The sequence below is a fragment of the Amblyomma maculatum genome, chromosome 9, assembly GCF_055883805.1.
Source record: "Amblyomma maculatum isolate TAMU_Amacu chromosome 9, ASM5588380v1, whole genome shotgun sequence".
In the NCBI taxonomy this organism is placed as follows: domain Eukaryota; kingdom Metazoa; phylum Arthropoda; class Arachnida; order Ixodida; family Ixodidae; genus Amblyomma; species Amblyomma maculatum.
The window spans coordinates 84,646,069-84,656,008 of record NC_139352.1 but is presented as its reverse complement, the minus strand read 5'-3'; the positions used below and the strand labels follow the sequence as shown (position 1 = coordinate 84,656,008).

General features: G+C 46.8%; 1 protein-coding gene across 1 annotated transcript in view; it reads left to right on the top strand.

Moving 5' to 3' along the window:
- The first annotated feature begins 864 nt into the window (after positions 1 to 864).
- The window catches only part of LOC146179657 (carbohydrate sulfotransferase 1-like), a 68,161-nt gene continuing 59,085 nt past the window's right edge, over positions 865 to 9,940 (top strand). Inside the window, exon 1 of the mRNA XM_084579300.1 lies at positions 865 to 1,509. The gene's annotated coding sequence lies outside the window, so the exon portion shown is untranslated. The remainder of the gene's footprint in view (positions 1,510 to 9,940) is intronic.

Genomic DNA, 9,940 nt, shown 5'->3' with positions numbered 1-9,940 from the left:
GGTCTCTGACCTCGCTCTAATTATCCGCTAATGAGGGGTCCAGCTAAGTAATTATGGTAAAAGTTTTATATTTACGAATAAGAACTGGAAAGCAGAGAAGGGGCTAGAAGAACCAACAAGAGTACTTTCTGTTAGCGTCCTACCGAGCACGCGATCGGAACTTCGCTCCGACCGCATGGCGTGCGGACTACGGCGCACTTTCGGCCTCCGCAGGAACCGCAGCAAGCTTGGCGACGAAGTAACAAGTGACCCAAAGAACAAAAACTGGTTCTCGCTATCGAGGGATAGAGAGAAGGAGGGGACGAGGAGGAGGAAAAGGCATGTTCGAAGATAGTGCGCGGTCTTTCTCGCCTATCCTTTCGTTCGAGGAGGAAACGTTCTCCTTTCTTCACTTAACCGACAGGGAAGAAAAAAAGACTTCCTATCACAAGGTTACATTGGAACGTCGCACTCGAAAGCGGAGCGGTGATCGGCCGACAAAGATGGCCAGAGGCTAAATCAAGAGGAGGGAGTGCTGGGTAGTCGTTGGCTAAAAGGCGAGGAGCACGCGAGGAGGTTGAAGATTCGAGGACCAGGTAGAAAAGACACTCAGCGATGGACAAATAACGTCGAAAGAAGGAAACAAAACACGAAAGCGACAGATCGTGAGAGAAAGAGAGCGGAGAGCGGAGCTTCCCCCCGTAACGGCCCCCTGCAAAACTCCTTTACCGCAACTTCTTTCCTACCGCCCTTCTCCATCACGTCGTCGTGAGCTTCGGAGGAAAGCGGGCGAAGCGAGAGCGCCCTACTGTCTCCCCCTATAAACCCTCTCTCTTTCCATCCTCCTCTGGGGACCCCTCATCATTCGTTGCCGCGCGTGGAGTAGTACCGCGTACACCTTGTGAGGCAGGTTCCGTCTTCGCGCGGAGCGGCGCGCATTCGCATAAGCTGAGGGTAGGAAGAGGTCCTTCCAGCTTGCTACACTGATCCAGGGCGGCGAGCAATGCGGCAAGGACGCCGTGCCGGCTGAACCGGCTCGCTCGTCGGCCTTTTCCGGTGCGTTTCTCCAGTTTCTTTCTCCTCACCTTACTCCGCGCGACTCGTCTCTACTTCTCCGGCGGGAACACGTCGACCGCAGTGCATTGATGTGCGGACCCCGTTCGCCGACCGCTTTTCTATCGGAAGCTTCATCGATGACGACACGGACAACCGAACTAACGGCTCCGAGCGGACCGTCATGGCCCGTTGCTTCCGCGAGATAACCGTCTTCACGGAGTTAGCGTCACGTTTTGTCGATGCGATGTTCCGGCTCTGCTGGCTATAACGAGCGCGTACTACGGCCACGAGTGGTGAACACTGTTCTACCATTGACGGAGGTGTACAGCCGCTACGGCCACTACGAGTCTGCAGTGCTGTTTCGAAGCTTGGCGGGGTAACACCGAAGGTGCGTGCGTCTCAGCAGCAAGAGGCTCTGCCCCCTTGGAATTCCGCATCAGATGGCAGACGTGTCGACTCAGAGGGGCTTGTAAGGTGAGTTCATTCCTCTCGTACTTACACGAATTCCGTATCAGTGTACGCAGCGTTGCAGCCCACGAATGTCCCACGTGTTTCAGAGGCACGTCGCTCTTTGTTGGGTGGGCGGCGAGGTTTCTGACCTTTTGCGCTTTTGTTATTTGAATCAGGTTGGTACGAATACTTACCAATATGTTCTATTCCGTATATTTTAGAGAGGTTTTTGACATGGCTTATATTCCTTAAGGGTGGCGTCAATTGTTGGCCGTCCAATACGTCATTTACACTTGGCATGCGAACGGTAATTTCCAATGTTAGCTTTCGCAAATTATTTAGCAATAAGCACGCATCAGTTACTGGGCATAAGGCAGTTTCTCAGAAGTGAACTCAGGAGTAGTATAGAGAGAACCTGCCAAAGACGCTTGTAAGCTCTTGATTCTAAGCTCATTGCATACTGTACTCTGTGTTGAGGGGTGCCTGCTAGGAGCCTGATTTTTAACAAATGGGGGATATTTAAGCTCTATCTTTAAAGGCATATTGGATGGCGTTAATGGCTCCCCAGATATGTGAGACTATACCCGACACAGAGGCCTATGACTTTCCGCTTTAACCAAGCCTTGCGGGCACGCCTCCTTGAAATAGCGTGTTTACTCATCATCCAAGGGTCCTGAAAAGTACGGTCCCACCTCAACGTCCAATCTGAAAGGAGAAGCTCGAATTAGAAGCACCTTTCGTCTTAGTATTAATGACTGCTACATTATAACTAGCGTGGAAAAAGACAAGGGATAGCGACAATAAGGTACCAACGGGACAGCACGCTAGACTTCAACTGACGTTTATTCAACAAGTAAAGGGAATTTACGCTTGACATCAGCACATGCTCTACACAGTCGCCAGTCATTTACAAAAACGCATCAACTAGCCCAACTGACTTCTTTGATCACCTTTCGTCATGTCATATGACCTCATGACGTCCCATAAGCAGCCAACCAATCAGTCGCCGGCCATGAAACCTGCCACACGCACTATTTCGCTCACAGTGCCTACAAAGGCGAATATATACATTTTTTTTAATGGGGTCCTTAACACGATGGCGTCAAAACAAACCAAATGAGATTTCTGCAGTCAAAAAAAAAAAAAAGGAACAGCACAAAATCTTTTGTTCTCACGACAGAATCTATGTGTGGTTTTTGACAGTGTTTCTTTTTTTTTTTTCGAAAAGTTTGCCACAAAGCATAAGTTGAGAAACGGGAATGGGATGCAGAAGATAGACAGTTAAAAGAAGGAGTGAAGTCCAGTTGCGCTTAGGTATTCGCAGAGGTTGGCAGTGTAGCGATTGTCGATTGTCCACTTCTCGTAATCACAATCGCGATTCCACCGCAGGCCCACCCTCATGAGTATCCGTTGTCTAATGTGAGTCGTTGATGGACACGTACACAACAAGTGACGCACATCGCAGACGTCAGGTGGAGTGTCACAGTGAGGGCATCTGTCAGTCACTGGCAGATCTTTATCCCGCCATCGATGTCGTATACAGATGGGGTCAGAGCCGCCCCTGCCCGAATCCGGCGCACTGATACCTCCTCCTGCCGAGTAAGACTACGGGGGAGAAGGTGCGAACACGGAGGGTTTTTTACAGTTAACCGGTTGTGGCGACGGGAATTTCTGTAGTAACACCTGAATTTTCTGTAGCTACAACAGAAAAGTACTGCGGTCTAAAGAAAGGTACTGGAGAAAAAAAAAATCTCCTGTGCTATAAAGTAAACTTTAGAAGATTCTTAGCTCTATAGTACTTTTGTGTAGTACTGGAGTCTTTTTCTGTGGTAGTTTTCTATAGTTCAGTAGCACTTTTCTGCTCTAACTACATAAAATTGATGTTTACGACGTAATTGCAGAATATTTTGTCGTATTTTTCAAACCATTCTGTCGCTTGTTTTTTTGTTTTGTTTAGAACCGGTAAATAATTCTTCGCCTATATCGTGCTAGCGTACAGTGCCGAAGAACATCAAACCTTCAGACCGACAATTTGCGTAGCTGAATGATGCATGAGGCAGGTATGTCCCTTTCCTCCTGACGCCAAGGCACACCTCTTGTTGCGCTAAAGCGCGTAAGGCGACGGTGAATCAGAGTAGAGCAGGTCAGGTTACATAGCCTACATGATTGCGTAATAGAGAAAATGCGAGCGGTATCGTGCGAGCACTAGCTGCGAAAGCTCCGGCGAGATCGCCCGATTGTAGGTTAGCCATCCTAATTGCTTGCAGGACACTGCAATGTGCGGCGTCGTAGCCTCACCGGGTTGTACCATAGTAGAAAATATGTATGCGCCTTCCTTCGCCTACAAGCCGATAAGCTTGTTCGGTAAATGATATCAGGTATGCTAGTTACCGGACTGCCATTCTGCCATTGCTTACTTTAAAGGAACTATTACAACCGATAGTTTTTTTTTTTTTTTCATTTTCATCGGTATGCCGGTTTGTCGTCTGGCGACAACTGTTAACACGCACTCGCACAACAAAAAATAGGTTACATAAAGCAATAAACTTTTGCAACGTTATACGTGACAGGAGGAGCTAAAAATAGACGAAAGAAAAGTAAAATAGGACCGAGTTACGGGAAGCGCTGTAAACTAGCGTTTCTCTCAGATGTTCTTCCGCATTTCTGTTGCGGTCAGTTGTTCACGCTCGTTCCAGAAAAAGAGGTGAAAAATGAAAAACAAAATTAATGTCGTGGTTGTTGTCGAAACTCGAGTTGGCCGCCGCTTTCTCGGCCATGGAAAAGTATACCGGAAAAGGCGGTTGGAAACAATTTCTACTCAGTCTCTGCGCAACGTCCGGTTTTGATCATTTATCGGTCTACGATCGCCCTTTTGATGCGCCGTAAAACTGGATATTTCCTTTCAGCTTTGTGGTAGCGAATGTTGCAGCTTGATCAAGAAGCGAAGAAAAGCGAGTGAAAAGATAAAAGAATGTCAGAAACATCCATTAATTGGTGTCCCATTGCGTGGTAGGACCGGCTCAGGAGTCCCGTCCGCTACCTCAGGTTTTTGCGTACTCTTCTACACTTTTTTTATTGCATTTTTGTTAAATTTGCTACATATGTCTTGCCATTCCTTATCAGGATTCTTAAGATTCGAGACAGGAGACAGCCGGTTTTTATGGACAGTCTTGTTGTATGTGTCACCCTTTAGTGGCTCAAAGTATATAGATTTAAGGTCGTGATGCAGCGTGCACTAGTGTGAACTTGCTCAAACTGCAATAGCGGGTAGCATTGCCCGTTACCGTGAAAAGCAACGTGAATTGAAGACGAATGCTCAAAACGAAATTTGCGGTACCTGCCGCTATTGAAACCTCACTAAGAGAGGGAGATAAAAAAAAAGTAGCTCTTTGAATTTCTCTCTTCTCGGAAGCGATAGCGAGAACTATGAGTCACTTCTCTTTTTTGCACATTGTAACTTTTTGTGAGGCTTGCTTGAACCAAATGACTATAGGTCGCGCATTGCCGAAAGTAACCACGCCCCTAATCCTCTCTCTTTACGATCGAACCTATATCTGGACAATTTGTGCATTCTGGGGTGCGCATACATATTAGGACTGCATATCGACTACGACCTATCACAACGCAATTAGCAACGAAATGGACAAGTGGGGGGAGCCCGTTAACGATCCCTTCCGAAATTGAGAAGGTACCTTACGCATCTGTTGCTTGAATGTTAGTAGCAAGTAATCGCTGAAGTAATAGCTCGACGAGGAGAATATAGGGCACGCATTTTGCTACGTTTCATTCTTTTCATATGCAAATACAGAATGCATACGTAATTTGAAAGCTGCATTCTATTTTGTACACAGTGCATATTATATACCGCGCATAAGGATCAATATTGACTTCAGGTGTTCGTTTTGACGGGCTATCATTTGGCGTCGAGTGGCGATCATAAGCATATGAAGAACTCAAGTAAGCCCCTGACACGAGATTCAGGGGAAGTAGTATGCTCACAACATCACTCAGTAGAGGCACCAGAACACATTTCTGTATTTACCTGAGATGCGGTCATGGTTTACATGACTTCGAAGAACTATGAAAGGTGTTAACACAAAAAAAAAAGCAAGTGTGTTAAAAAAAAAAAAAAAGCTTTCTTGGTTTCCATTATACCTGCAGCTGAGAAACATGGATTGTTCTCGCTGTGACTGTTCACTTTGCTGCCAATATTATTTAGTTTTACAGTAGAGCCATGGCAACTGCAGTGCACCCTTAGTGGCGGCACACTTGTGAACTTCCTCTTATAATGCGACACGAGTTGTTCAGAAAATGTCAGATAAACGAAATTGAACGCATTTCAGCAAGTATATGAGTTCGAACGATCGAGTCATCTCCTTAGCTGCGACTATACCAGTTTACTGCGAAGCTTTGTATATGCTTATGACTTTGAAAACGCGTCATTATGTGTATAATGTGCAGCGAAGCGGAGGCAGTGGCGAGAGATGCAAACACACAAACACGTGTGCTGACTCCTGTTTTGGACACGCTCGTTGCTGACCGCATTGAAGTCACTCAAAACCAAAATCCCCTCCGTATATCCTACTGTCACACCTAGCGTCATCATTTGCTTTGTGTGCACCTTCGTTGAAAGAAGAAAAAAAAAACGCCGTAAGAAAAAAGCAACAAGAAGAAGAAAGGAAGAGAGCGGACCTTTGGCAACGAATGGACAGGGGAGCATAGCACGCATAGAGAAAGTGGCCGAAATCGAGGTCACTGTTTTAATAACGAGTCAGAAGAGCAGCTGCTGTAGAGAAAGGGACGAAGGAAATAGAATGGGGCGATGGTTGCGCGCGACAGATCCAGCGAAGCCTGCGTTTAAAGTGGCTCAAATTAGATCCAAGGTCTCGCCCCTCGCTGTGGGGTCACTGGGGCTGTCTACGCTCGGCGACGTACGCTTTTCAACGCGCGGTGCACGAGTTTACTATGGTGCAGGATGCCTTATAGGCCTGGCCATGCGCAAGTAGAGCCTGGCGCTACACCACGCGACAGTGGGCCCCGTTTATGCCGCCACTCATAGTTTGATGCGGCTTCTGCGGAACGGACCGGTGTTGCTTTCCGCTGTTGTTATTGTTCGAGTCGATGTTGCCCGAATCTTATGCATTGAATACGAGTGATACATCATCATCAGTGCGTTGTTCAACACCGTTAGGCAGTGTGCCCGTTTATGAGGGCTTCTATAATGGGTCCTAAAAAAGCCCAGAGATCACGTTCACAGAAATAATTTTTTTCACTTAACGAAAATCAACAAGGTTGCTGCTTGGCTAGTTTCAGCGAAATGAACTAGAACTAACTGGCCACACGGGGACAGGGACAAACCTGAAATGTGCAGCACTGAATTTATTTGAAGTTGAATTTTTTTCTGACAAACGCATGCGCAGACAACTCGCTACAAAAAGCGACAGAAAGAGCCAGAAAGCAGGTAGGCCTATCACACCGAGGTTTTAGGGCCTTGTATTTTCTGAATGAGTGGGAGGGCATATAAATGTCGCAGCAGGCACGCGGCAGGGGTAAGTAGAGAGATAGCGGAGATAATTTCGTCTGGCTGTGTATGCTTGATTAGGCTGATCAAGACGACGATGATGGCGGGCGAACAATAAAGCGTCTTTATAGAAATCATATTTCTACTTGCACTTGATAGGTGTCGATGACCTTCAGTGGATGGGACGTTTTTGTTTTCCCTGGCAATTGCCATGTAACTTAAGCGCGGCAAGGTTGGTAGCACAGCAGGAATCATAATCTCGTTGAAAGTCCTAACTTACATAACTTCAAAATGTAACTTTTGTATCGATTCGAGATGAAAAAACACTGAAGGGAGAACGCGCCTGTTGAGAAATTATACAGAAAAAAAAATCTCTGGGCAAATACTCAAGATATTGGTTGCAACAGCTGCGTAGAAAACATATCCCTCTCTATTTTGTCCACAGAAGTCTCCGCATCTATTCACGCGATTCCGTTATTTGGCGACTACTTGCTCCGTTCGTCAGGCTCCTTCGCGCGAATTTTCTTAAAAGATCACCTCCAATCAATGATATCCTGTCCTCCTCCCTAAGAAGTCTTGTAGACGTGGTGGCCTTCGTCGACATCCAGCCATGCTTGGACCTGAATGGTTATCCGGGTTAGCACTGCAATGCGGACACAAAATTGGCGATAAATGGGGCGAAAAATCCGACCTGAAAGCCCTGGAATGTAACCTTAGAACAAATGTGTACGTACTGTTCCTCTCAGTTAGTATTATTGACTGCGTATGCTGTAAATAGGTTGGTAGCTCTTCACCCTATTCGTTCATCAGTTAGGCGAACTGGTTATATTTGTTTTGTATTCTCTCTTTTTATTTTTTATCAAGGAAGCAGAACGTGTAGCGAAAAACAACACGCTTTGCGTATGGACCTCGTTCACTCCGGCTACGTCACGAAGATGCGGTGGTGCTGTCGTCGTCAGTGACTTTCGCCTGGTAGGCAAAACATTTCAGTCGCTTTTGTTACCGTGATTGCGGAGTAGTTTGCTGCTGTCGGAAATAAAACAGCACCATGACCGACTAACTGCGTCACCGTAGCATGTGCCGAAAGGCACAGAAAGGGAAATTTAGTAACTTTTCACAGGTTTCTTGACGACGAAGGTTGCCGTAAACAGTTGGCCGCCGCGGTGAAGCGACGAGGCTGGATACCGACGCCGGTTCCGGATATGCAGCAAACACTTTGTCACGGCTGAGCTACAACTTATTCACTTTTACGCCAGAGCGGTATAGTTGCTCAAAGGCAAGTATATTGTGATGAGTAGGCCTGTTTCTATGTTGGAGCATGCATAGATATGTACCTAAGTAAACAATTTCTCAAAGATGTTTTTTTTTTCACTTTGGTAATTGTACGCATGCGCGAGAAATCAGCCTTGAACTCCTTTCTGGTTATGGTCCATGGCTAGCTTTCGCCGTGTTAACCTCAAATTATTGTAATGTATTCCGTGATGAAGATTGCCACTGTGCTTAGACAGTCACTGATTTGCTTGATTGGAGCTGAATTTTTTTTTTTACCGAGAGGTTTTAGTTGTATGCACAGCGGCTAATTGTGAATGCGAGTTGGGGGGTCAGCATCGCCGAGCGACATATATGGGCTCGTGATTCAGACACTCTGGGGATCTTTATATAGGCACCCTACTACAGAACCACAGCGACTGCTGCAGCTTGTAATTGTAATGTAAGCTAAAAGCGTGAATACCCGTGATGAAATTGTGAAAGTTAACGCCGACAGTCACCCATGATAACAGCAGACACAACAGGCGCGCGGCGTGGCGATTTCAACAAATAACGCGCGGATAAGCAAATCTGAGCGGGGCCAAGGCAGAATGCCCTTGCTACTATTGCCATGCTTACTTATATAAAAGCCGCTCGAAGCTAGCGAGAAGTTTAGTGCTTACTAACAACGTTAATTTGCCGCTAGGTGTGAAGAATCATCCGAGAATACATTAATAAGTTTCGAGCGGATTACTTCGTACATGGTTTGCACGCACTGTTTACGAGCGAGAAAAAAAAAAGTCATCGCCTACTTACTCGACTAAAAGCAGTTGTATGCACCCGAAGCTTTGAAATTCGCGTTCCGCGGTTGATTTGATGGACGAAAACATCAATTAGATAACAACGTTGTTCATTTTCCCTGGCGGACAGCAATGCTTAGCTTGTGCGCCTTGAACCTACTCTCCGTCTGGTGGCACCGGGCGCCGCATGCCGTGTACATGTCATTTCATGTATCGCTTTTGTCCTCATCGCTGAGGCTCACGAAATACTCGCACAACTTTGCTTACATGCACTTGACAGAATGCGGGTCGAGTTGATTATTTGGGAGAAAGAGCGAGCCTTTATTGGGACACGCGTGACTGGTGTTTGGCTCTCTTCCTCAGCGTTTTGTCCTTTCCCTCTAGAAGGGGACTCGACTGGACATCTGTTGGGTTTGTGTAAACTCCCTGAACACATGGTTATTTCGTCCGCCAAAGAGGCGCCTGCACTTCACAATAACACGCCTTTAATAAGCTACGCCACAGTGCCGATCCCGTGCGTTTTGCCTACCCTGGGATCGCAGACGACTGCAGCGCCACCTCGATCGCTTTATTTGTTTGTAAACATGGAGGAGGTCTATGGGAGACTGTATGACCGCCTTATACGAATGCGCCTTAGTAGATGCGTCGGTTCGCGCGTGGGGTCAGCTTACAGCGGCGGCCGACTGCCACGTCGTTACGAGCCAAGCGACATTGTTTTGTCATAATGGGTCGGAGACACGCTTTATACGGCCCTTACCGCAATATACGCCTGTTATCTTGTAGCGTGGACCTCAGCTCCCCTGGCTTCTTGCGGGCACGAGTGACCCGTCGTAAACTGCACCTGCTTCGCAGTTGCATTTACTGTCACCTCTTGTGTGACTATCTC